Source organism: Manacus candei, unplaced genomic scaffold (genome assembly GCF_025592945.1).
Source record: "Manacus candei isolate 608988 ecotype Guabito, Panama unplaced genomic scaffold, ASM2559294v1 h1tg000013l, whole genome shotgun sequence".
In the NCBI taxonomy this organism is placed as follows: domain Eukaryota; kingdom Metazoa; phylum Chordata; class Aves; order Passeriformes; family Pipridae; genus Manacus; species Manacus candei.
The window spans coordinates 10,106,344-10,117,244 of NW_026138061.1; the positions used below are offsets into that span (position 1 = coordinate 10,106,344).

Genomic DNA, 10,901 nt, shown 5'->3' on the forward strand with positions numbered 1-10,901 from the left:
AGGTTGCACAGTGCATTGTGTGCCAGAGACACACTCCAGCAAGGCAAGGTTCCCCCTGTGGAACAACAGTCTCTGTAATAGTTCCAAAAGAAAACTTCATGTGCTCAGGAAAAACAAGTCCTGGTATGTTCCACCAACTGCCGACATTTCACTTCACAAACTGTCAAGCAAAGATCCTTTATAAGATGAGCTTCCTATCAGAGCAGAATTAAAGCCAGGCTATGGATAGCTAGAATTATAAAATAAAGAAAGTCAGACTAGATATACACTGTGTTTTCTGCATTAGAAAAAGGTAATTAAGTTGGAGTAACTGATCATTGCAGATCTCTTCCAACTGGAACTATTCTGTTTTATCCCTGATGACAATGAGGACTGAAGATGACAGCTCAAAAACAGGTGTAACAGAATGCAATCTATGATAACATGATGGCTAGAGATCGGGAGAGTTTGTCTTAACTCAGTCTATGTAGAACTGCAGCACTTTCTATCAGGGTGGCTTTTCCTACAAAAGTAACTGGAAAATTTAAATATACAAATGTGTAGGGGAGAGGGACATGGAATGCTTCACAGGGACATGGAGTTAGAGCAGGTTGATGAAAAGCCAGTTTAGAAAGAAAGAGCCGTGAAAGTAATTTCATTTGGATTTGATTTTGGTGACCATCTACTGAGCAGGAAAAACTATGTAAATGCAAATTAACATCAAACCCATACTTAGAGGAATTAAACCCTAGGCTTCAACAAGTACTTGAACGAACCTTACTGAAAGATGCTAAAACTTACTTTGTAAAATGAACGACAAAGAGGAATTCAGTGTCCAGGGAATCTTTTAAGTTATCCATTAACTATGTGGCTGTGTCAGACCTAGGAACTAATTCTGCAGTGTCTGGAAGCAGAAGAAAAGTAGAGAAGGAAAATCAGAGCAGCTGGAGAAAGACAAATTAATTGCAAGAACACAGACAGTGGTAGCCTAAAAATATGACAGAGGATAAAAAAAAAAAAAGTAAATAATTTGAACAATTATTCCAGAAGGAAAATGGTTGTCAGATTGACCACATCAAAATCCAAAAGGAAACCTAAGTATCCATGGTTATTAACCTCAGGCCTCTTACATTCAGACATTACAGAAAGGTCTCACTGCTGTGAATGAAAAATGGGACCCAGAAAAAGGTAAATGACTTTCAGGAGTCAGAACAGACTCTGATACACAGGAGATCTAAGATGATGGGAAGGAGGGTTCCTTTTTCATGGAATATAGGGTGATAGTCCAGGCAGCCTGGTCCTAAACAGTCAAGTCCAGTCTGAAAGCAAGTAGGCACAATGATATACTGATCTCCTTCAGTGTTACCAGCAGGGCAGTAACACAATATTTGTGCGGGAGAGGCAGCTGAATTGCTTAAAAGTAGCACAGTTCCCTATTTCCTGCATCCCTCATTGTCCTTCAAACACTTCACTGGTGGAGCTTTCACTGCCAGTTCCTTCACAGGAGACCAAAAACTAGGCAGCCATGAGGTAAAGTGGGAGCAATGGGGATGTGAAAAGCAAGAGCAGGAAGGCAGGACACCACAGTTCTCTACCATTCTCATCACACCAGGAACATTAAACACAAAATGAGACCAGTGTTGTAAGTGTTATTACAATTCACAGAAAGGCATGGACCTCTTTTCCCAGGGGGGTGGGTGATGCCCTAAAGACATTCCTAAGAGTCCTTGCTTAGCCATAAAATAGCCTCAACTTTATGTTGAGTCCATTGTCCCATTCCACTCCATCTATCCACTCGTACCCTCACAGCTCTGCAGGAAACTCTTTGGCATGAGTATATGTTTAGTCATTTTTTAACAGGATTTCTGTGCCTGGAGGGTTGTCTCTCTTGGTAAGTCTATTAAGAGACACTACCTCTACTTCACCTTACAGACCTTGCTTTACATAAAAGTTTAGGCCCACAGAATGTAACAGTAATACTAATTCATTCCTCTCTCTTTATATAAAATATTTTTCAACCTTAGAGAGGAGTTTCCATAGCAGAACCATAATATAAATTAATAACCTCATTATAAAGGTCATTCTCAGAATCACAGAATCATTTAGGTTGGAAAAGACCTTTAAGATCATTGGGTCCCAGTGTTAACCCAGAACCACCAAGACCACCATTAAACCATGTCCCTAATGTCTTTTTAGACGAACACAGCTCATTCCTAGCTATGAAGTAGGACTATCATTCTCTGTTCTGGCACTAGAAATTTCTGGGTTTTGTAAATGTTGCTTCATATTTGGTTTCTGGATGGGAAGCAAAACCATCCTCCATGGAATCAGGCCCCTGAAGTTGAGTTTGAACAAGCCCTTGACAGTGGTTTTAGCTCCGAGTACTTTTAATATGAACACTTCAATATAATCTCTTTCTGTTGTTACCTGGCTGAGCTTCAAGAGTGGGGCAGCCACTTAGCAAATGAGATATTTCTAAAGAGAAAGAGAGAGGGAACAAGAAATCATTTATCAGAGACAGCTCTGCATTGCCTTGGCAATTAAAAAACTAATGACCCCATAGCTGGAGCCAAAATACTTTATTGTCTTCTCCTATTATAAATCAGCCAAGCCGAATTCAGTCTAACTAATTATTATGCCAACAACCTACAGCAGAGAGTGCCTTATGAAATTACTGGCCATGGAAAGTAATCAGTCACTCTTTGGAGCCTCACACTGGAGCTCAGAAATGGACTTTGCAAAGCTTCCTTTCAACCATGTCAGATTTTGAACCCGTAGATCTAGTCTTGGTCAAAGTCTGGTGTCATCATGGAAGGGTTATGAAGTAGGAGGAGGTTCAACAGGGAATGTGAGCTGCAAAATTATGTTAAGGATGCAGACAGTAACAAGCAGAGGAGTCAGAGGAATCTTTGCTGATACTGTCCCTACAGACTCACCTAAGCCTTCATCCTGAACTGTTCGCTCTTTACCAACATTTCTAACTACTGGTATTACTTGACCAATTTATTCTCAGCCACCTATTTAGCCATTCTGCAGTGCTGCTGTCATTTTCCATTCAGTGATACGTGCCAGCTGAAACTACCCTCCACAATCTTGCATCAGTGTAAGGTAAAGCATACACAGGTATTCTTCCCAAGAATGCCAAGGCAGTAGAAGGATTAAAAAGAGGTTTACTTCAGAGGAAAGGACCACTTCTTAATGATGCTGCATTCCCCAGGCCCCCAGGGGAAAAAGGGCAATGCCCTTTTTGTATCTTCTCTCCCTCCTCCCCCATCCTCTCTGGCCAGAGGAGGCCTTGTACATGTCTGCAGACATGTTGTTTCTCTGCATACCAGGGAAAGAGAGAGCTTGCTCACAACTTCTCCCTGTAACTTTCTCTGAAATGCAGAAGGAAGGGGGAAAAAAATTCTAACCCATTTGAGAAGGTATTTTACAGTCTTCCAAATTGAAATCGAGTTCTAGTTTTCCATCTCAAATTCTCTCAAAATTGTACCTATCCCTACAATCAGCCAAAAAGATGTTTGAAAGGTTCACCCCCTTTTGAGAAAGCCCAGCTACTTCTGTGTCAGCCTTTCTGACAGCCCTTCTGACAGAGATTCTTTGCCATAGATATCAGACACTGACCCTGTAGGAACGGCATTCAAATAAAAATGCTTATTCCAGTCTCACTTTACACTCCAACCCTTCCTATAGAATGAACTTTTCCATTAAAATCTTTTGCAATCCCATTCGACAGACATATGTCTATCTGTCAAAATAAGAATCTTCATATCTTTCTAAAAATTTACTTCCTAATCCCACAAAATTTGCCAAACCAGATCTTAGCATTTTCCCCCAGGATCCTAACTTTTCGGTATTTTTTTTAAAATCACATTTATAGAAGCCAATTGTGGCAGCTTTGTCAAAATGTCTGCAAGAGGCAAAGGGGATATATATAGTAAAAAAGGAGACCTTTCCTTCTCACACCATCCCTTCAATCCATTCCTGTGAGATCTCTTTGCTATCAGAGAGCACTCTTTTGGGGAACACCTCTTGAGGAAATGGACTTCAGTGGGTTCAGAAAAGGGAAGATGAGTGGAAAACAAATATTGTAGTGACCTACACAGCCATGCAAATGTACCAGTCAGGAGCTTAACAAGCTACTGTAAAAGTCCCTCAATGACTGTTCTGGTCACAGTGTCCAGAGCTCCAATTTCAGGAAAAAAACCAACCATGTCTCACTCCTACCCTTGAGCTCAACTTCAGTCGAGGGATGGTGGTGAGAGGTAGCAATTGCTGCTTCCTCCAGCCCACAACCTCCAGGACTGACCCTACTGTCTCCTCTTACTCCACTTGAATTTGTAGGCAAGTCCCCATACACACTCTTGCCCTCCATTTGAGGTTTCAGAGTGACCCAGAGAGAGAAATAAGCTGCACATTAATTAAATCCACATCAGCTACAGCAAATATTGCTGCTGCTAGCACTGCAAAGAGATGACATAAAAGGACCCCAAGCCATTACAGAGACATTCACTTGATTTCCTTCCAGTGCTGCTGACTCAGAGCTGTCTCCCCTGCCCTTGATCTCTCTATGTCTTTGGCCTGTCCCCTTGACCCCATCACTCCAGGGTTTCTGACTGGTTCATTTTTAGCCTAATTCTCTCCTCTCTGTTCAATGCCTGTCATATTCATGCCTGTCTCCCAAGTAGAGCAGGAACATAGCCTTCATCCCCCATCTTTGAATGTATGAGCCCTTCTTTCTGCATTCAAACTTTGATGGCACATTCTGTTTTGCATATTTAATGGCCTCAACACCCTGTATCATTGAGTGAGATGCATTAGTACAAACAAACAGGGTCATGACAAACATTAACTGCAATTGTTCCTGGCTTTTAACTGTTAGCACAAACTTGCTCTGGTGTGTTTAGAATGTCAATTGTAGCCCTTCAGGCAGGTTCAGGGAAAGCACTTGCCTGGGACCATTCCCTGAAGGCAGTGTGAGTTGAGGGAAAGGGAGGAGGAGTTGTGTGGATACAAGCAATCCCTTGCCATTTAAACTCTGGGTTGGGGATCAATGCCTATCCTGTTTTATTTAGCAATGGAGCAGCACCCTGGCAGTCTAATTTCTTCTGTTGCCATCGAAAACCACCTTGATGTGTCCATTTGCTGGTGGATGGGTCTTATTTGTCTGTCATGACAAAGTGTCCTCTTTTCCTTCAGTGATTTCACTGAGCCCTCATTATGTTGTTTTGTGTCGTAACTGCTGTGTCTTCTTGAACACATGTCATATCCCTCCAGGAGCTGTCCTCATTTCACCCCTTTGACATGTCTGGGCTTTTATTTGATGACAAGCAATCACTCAGTGTTCATTTCTGTCTCCCAAACCTGGTAGTGCCCAAAAGCTGAACTGACCTCTGACCAGTTTTCCTGTCACATCTCCATGTGGCCATCCAGAAGCCGAATCTAACAAGAGGTGCCCTTTTCATTTATGTCTGGCATATTCATTTACAACAATGTGTGGCAAGATCAGAGAAATCAAATACAACTGTCAGTAGGATTTTCCAACAAGGTTGCGTAAAAAATAAATAAAAAACATCACCACTGTTTTCTCCAACCTTCTTTCATCATCGGTTGACATCTCCATCTAAGGTGTGTCTGCAGCTCAGACAGGAACTGGGTACAACAGTTGTTGATTAGGATCAAGGGCAGTTCTATGCATGAAATATACATTGGGACATGAATGGCCTTTTCCTGACTTAAAAATATCTGTTAATTGATTATCCTTTTTCTTCCTCTGTGCATTCAAAGTATCTAAGGCATATCTAAATTCTCTGATTTCTTCTTTTCCAGCACTAGCAACAGGGACCATCCACCTCAAGCATTTGGCCACCAGTTCTCCATCAATACAGCTACTGCAGTCTTTGCTTTCTTCTGAGGTCTTCATTCTCAGCTCATTAGGTTTGGAATAATCATTTAGGTAAGAAACATCTCTCCTGCCCAAACCTTAATATTTGTCATCCAAACTCTTTAATTAATTTTAATGTCTTCCTTTTGCCTGCATCACCTTTTTATCTTCTTCCACAAACTTTTGCTCCCACAGAATTGAGCCTGCCTTTCTTTCTTCACTGTTCTTTCCTGAATCATTCTAACCATATCACTCTGTTTTCCCACAGGGAACTTTCTGGCAGTGTATACCCATCTATCTTCCTCATCAAAAACACAAGACATTTCAGGAAAACACATTTGATAAACATTGTTATATTGTAAACTGAACCTGATTCAATTGAAAATCAAATCCAGACACACAGCAGACTTGACGACTTTGTGTCAAAGGAAGCCCATGTTTTATTTTAAAATAAATACATGTTTATGTTTCTAAATAAACAGCCTGAAACTCACAGTATTTCGACCTTCAGAGGGGTGTCTCTTCTGCATTAGCAAAAAACTTTCATAGAAGCATTTCCTAGGCTCCTAAAAATGAAAACACAGGTTTTTATTTTTCCTATATCGCTACTTATATCTCTCAAACTGCACACCCTAACTTTTGATGTTTTGTGCCTATTGGTTTTCGTTACATGTTATACTGGCAATTCATATGACACTACACGGATTGTTTGTGAAGATATGGAGTGATTGAGATAAAGCTACTTTATTATTTGCATTGAACTATTTAACGATGCTCAATGTATTAAGGGACAGAAAGAAAAACCACCTTCTGGTGCTGTTGTTTTGGAGAAGGAGGTATGTGAGGCATTATTCAGATTAATACACTCACATCATCTCAGAGGGCTCATGTATTTTTTATTCTTCCTAACGTTGGTCTTGTTCTTCATGGAAATGAAAGTTTCTTCAATGATAAAATCACCACTAGGTTTACACTGTGCTGTTGCTTAATTATATTCAAACATTAATTAAAGAAGAGGTTAGTTATATTGGCACTGGTAACTGCTGAAGGTGTGTTAGTCTTAATATTGCAGTAATTTCAGTTTCCTGAGTACACCTCACACAAAGGGATTCTTCAATCCTAATACATATGTATAAGTCTCATTTTTAGAAAAGGTAAGGAATTATTCTATCGAAATTCAACTGTTCAATCTTTGCAAAGCCTCTGCTCTTCTGTTCACATTTACTTCACCATAGAAATCCTACCTTTGAAGCAATATCCACAATAATAGCAGAAAAATATGCCTTCTTTACCTGTTTAAGCAGCAATCAGCATCCTTACTACAATCATTCTTGGTATGTACTCTAAAAAATGCTATGGTGCCATGCAGCAACACTGCTTTAGGGAGCTCAGCTAAAACGAGCATGGATCTATGCATCAAGGTTAGTTTCATTCCTGGGAACTGCAGGAACTGCTCGTACCAAAACTAAATGTTTAAGTAGCTCGTAGGACACTGGAGGATAGAGCATGTATTAGAGTACACAATGGCCTGCAACTGGAGGCATGTCTACACGGACCTCTGCAAAATTTCAACAGAGGAATCACCCTTTGAAAGCGCCAGTAAATTTGGATGCCTGAGGCCCATGATACCACATGACCAGAGTGGTCTTCTCCTAGCCTTTAAGACATTCTAGCCATCTCTTAAAAATTCTCCAGGTTTTCTACCTATTTTCAGTCTTCGTGGATGACAGTGCAGTAACATCTTCAGCAGGGACAACCTGTCAGGCACACACCCACAACCATTCTAATTTGGGTGTCATGAAGAGCTGCATCAAATGCTGTGCCTATTTTAGGGATGCACAGTCCCCTCCACCGCTCCACCCCTCCTAGATGCATCCATTCACCATGCCCAATTTCCTGCTGTGATCCAGACTTTTAATAGCTATACAGCACAAGTCAGTGATGTCTGTCTGACACCGTGCTGCTTCTCTCCTCCGAATCACTGCTGCTCAATAAGTACATCGTCCTGATTTAAAGGTTGCTTATAAAACTTTAAATAAATAGATACATAAATATAAATCATCGGGTGTCCATGCTCTCCAGTGAGTGAGCCCTCTCCTCAGACAATGACCCATGGGCAAGCACAGCCAGCCTGCAATGCTGCAGACAGGCTAACAGTAATGCAGTTGGATGTTCCCTCTGAACAAAACGTGGCTTCTGGCGTGCATTCTGTTTTTGAGACAGTACCAAGGGGACAGCTCTGACAAATGCCTTGAAATTCAGTGCCCATGGCCCTGCCCTTGCCATGCTGCAGCACTGTAGCAGAGAGTGGTGACAGTTCAAATGGCTGGCTGGCAGATACATTCACAATACATGAACATTTTGTTAGAATACTGCCAAGTGTGTCTCTGGTCTCAGTGGGAACCAACCAACTGTTTCAGCTACATTTGGATGGGACAGCTGTTTCATCAAAATATCCCATCTGTGAATGCTTTTGCAGGGTGCACTACATAGTAATAGCCTTTTTCACCCCTTTCAAAATGTATCTTTCACGTTAGAAAAGTCTAGCTTAGTCTGCATTTGTCCAGTCTTTAAGCATCTTGTGTCCAGTCCAGAGGAAACAAAAAATTCTCAATTTACCAAAATCCAACACAGAGATCATAAACTGTTCATGAGTCTTAGGGCAGTTCCACCAGGCCCTGGCTCATGCCTTCATTCTGCCTCTAGGAGTATGTAGAGACTTCATTAATGGCAGGTCAAATTACCTTGACATATCTAAAGGTACTAGTCCAGCTACCTCTATGCACTCTAGCAGGACTTGCAGGCAGCCCCTGAATCACCCAGAAGTTGAATTATCTCACCTTGATTAGTATCACAGAAGGTCTCTCTCTGCAGAGAAGCTCTTGCTTGCTTTCAGGGAGTTCCTGACACGACCTCAGACGTGTGTGATGTCAAACCAGGGCACAAACAGGAAAGTCAGCAAGAGCTCCAATGATAAAGTGCATCTTCCTCACTCCCTCGGTAAAACAGTGCAATATGGATGTATTTTAAATCATCAGCTCCCTACTCTGTTATGTAGAAACTCTGCTTCCCATTTCACAGTTCTGGGTCCTCCACTCCTGTTAAGACCTTGTTGACTCAGGGCAGCAATGAAAAAGATTTGAGTTTTAGCCCAACTTGGTAGTTCTAAACCCCTTGCCAATTGACCAGATTCATGCAAAGCCACAAAATTTGGTTTTCAACTCTGACATGCAGAGATAGGATTACAGATATTGAAACATCTGTTTCCCACTGTGCAAATAGTGTTCTTTGTCTGGTTTTGGAGTTGATACAAGCTGCTCTCTGGAAGCCAAGGGTCCCACTGTTATACTACTATAGCAACTCTAGTTCCATGACATGGGTAGTGGAAGGTGTCCCTGCCCAAGACAAGGGGGTTGGAATCACAACCTTTGAAGTCCCTTCCAGTCCAAACTGTTATATGACACTATTTTTCTGATGACCCTGTTCTCCCTCAAACTTACACTTTCTGGGCATAGCTTTCTAGACTAAAATAGCCATAGGAACGACAGAATCAGGCAGTAAATTGCTGTTTATATTAGGACTCAGGGGTCAGAAGTGAAGGTAAATGAAGAAAAAAGAAGATCGGGGTGAAATTGGACCTGTTGTTTTGCCAGGTATTACATTTGCATGGTTGCTTAACACATTACAGTGTGAGCCCATTCCTACTCAACGCAAAACATTGAACTGAAAACACAGACAGGAAGAGGAGGGAGGCACAGAATCAGAGATCAGCCTTTGGTTGGAGACAAGTTCTGTTTGGTTTTGCACAGTATAATTTCAGAGAACCCATGAAGTGTCATCTCAGACAATCCATACAGTAATTCCTAGTATAAATCCAAGTCAGCAAAACAGCAGTGATTTATGCACACAGCCATCAGATCCATACTATTTGCTCCAAGTGTAACACAAAGAACATTTTAGCTTTCTGTCCAGAAGACAGACAGTGTAGGAGAAAGGAGCAAGTTGAACATTACCTTTCCCACTGGAAACCAATCTTCAGCCCTGTCCAATTTCAAAGAGCACTGGAAGAACAGAAGTAGCTCAAAATGGATCACAGAGTATTACAGATACAACCATGAAGGGAGTCTATTAGCAAATTGATCATGGCAAGAATGGACCATAAAGCAGTCTACACACACGAAAGGTTAAAATAAATTTGACTTCACTGACCAGACATTGTCTTCTCCACCTCCAGTAGTAGCAGGTTATAAATTTGTCCATAAAAAATTACTGTAAAATAAAATCATAGAATCATAGAATAATAGAATAGCTTGGGTTGGAAATGACCTTAAAGAGTATCCAGTTCCAACTCTCCTGCCAAGGGCAGGAACTCCTTCCACTAGACCAGGTTTCTCAGAGCCCCATCCAGCCTGGTCTTGAACACTTCCAGGGATGGGGCAGCCACAGCTTCTCTGGGCAACCTGTTTGAGTGCCTCACCACCCTTACAGTAATATCTACTCTAAATCTCATCTCTTTCAATTATCCAAAATCTGCTACAGCCTGGAGGGCTAGTAGAAGATTTTGTAGACACTTACCCATTATAGTTTATAAGTGCCCAGTTTTTCCTTATTTTCCTATTACCCTTGGTTGAAGGACTCAGCTGTTTGTGAACCAAGACCCAGTTTGGTGCAGAACAGCTGTGTAATCCTGGTTCTGTTTTTCTAAATAAGCTGTTGTTGGGAGGTGGTGGTGAGTATGTCCATCCTCATGGTAAGAATACCCAAGAGTTAAAACCGTGCAAGACCAGAAAGGTGAAAACAAAGACAGAAAGGTAATAGCAGAGCCGTATTAGTGAGCATTCAAGAGAGAAAATGTATTGAACACAAAAAAGTATTAGACCATAATTAAAAAAACAGGCACTCAGAAGATAGCAGCATCAGGGCTAAGGCTGTTCCAGGGAGCAATGGAAATGAGCTCTTCCCCATCTGATTGATGAGAACAACAGAAGCACTGTGGTGAGCATATAAATGCTTATCCTGTTGGCTCATTAAACTTAGG

At 41.4% G+C, this 10,901-nt stretch overlaps 1 protein-coding gene and 1 long non-coding RNA gene across 2 annotated transcripts in view; one reads left to right on the forward strand and one right to left on the reverse strand.

The window, feature by feature from the left end:
• Positions 1 to 10,138, reverse strand: part of FAM135B (family with sequence similarity 135 member B) — a 250,483-nt gene extending 240,345 nt beyond the window's left edge. The window contains exon 1 of the mRNA XM_051778447.1: positions 10,073 to 10,138. The gene's annotated coding sequence lies outside the window, so the exon portion shown is untranslated. The remainder of the gene's footprint in view (positions 1 to 10,072) is intronic.
• Positions 45 to 6,252, forward strand: LOC127466993 (uncharacterized). Its single transcript, XR_007902927.1, has 3 exons — positions 45 to 123; positions 5,809 to 5,935; positions 6,132 to 6,252. It is a non-coding gene; the product is annotated as an uncharacterized LOC127466993 (long non-coding RNA).
• Positions 10,139 to 10,901: the final 763 nt, after the last annotated feature.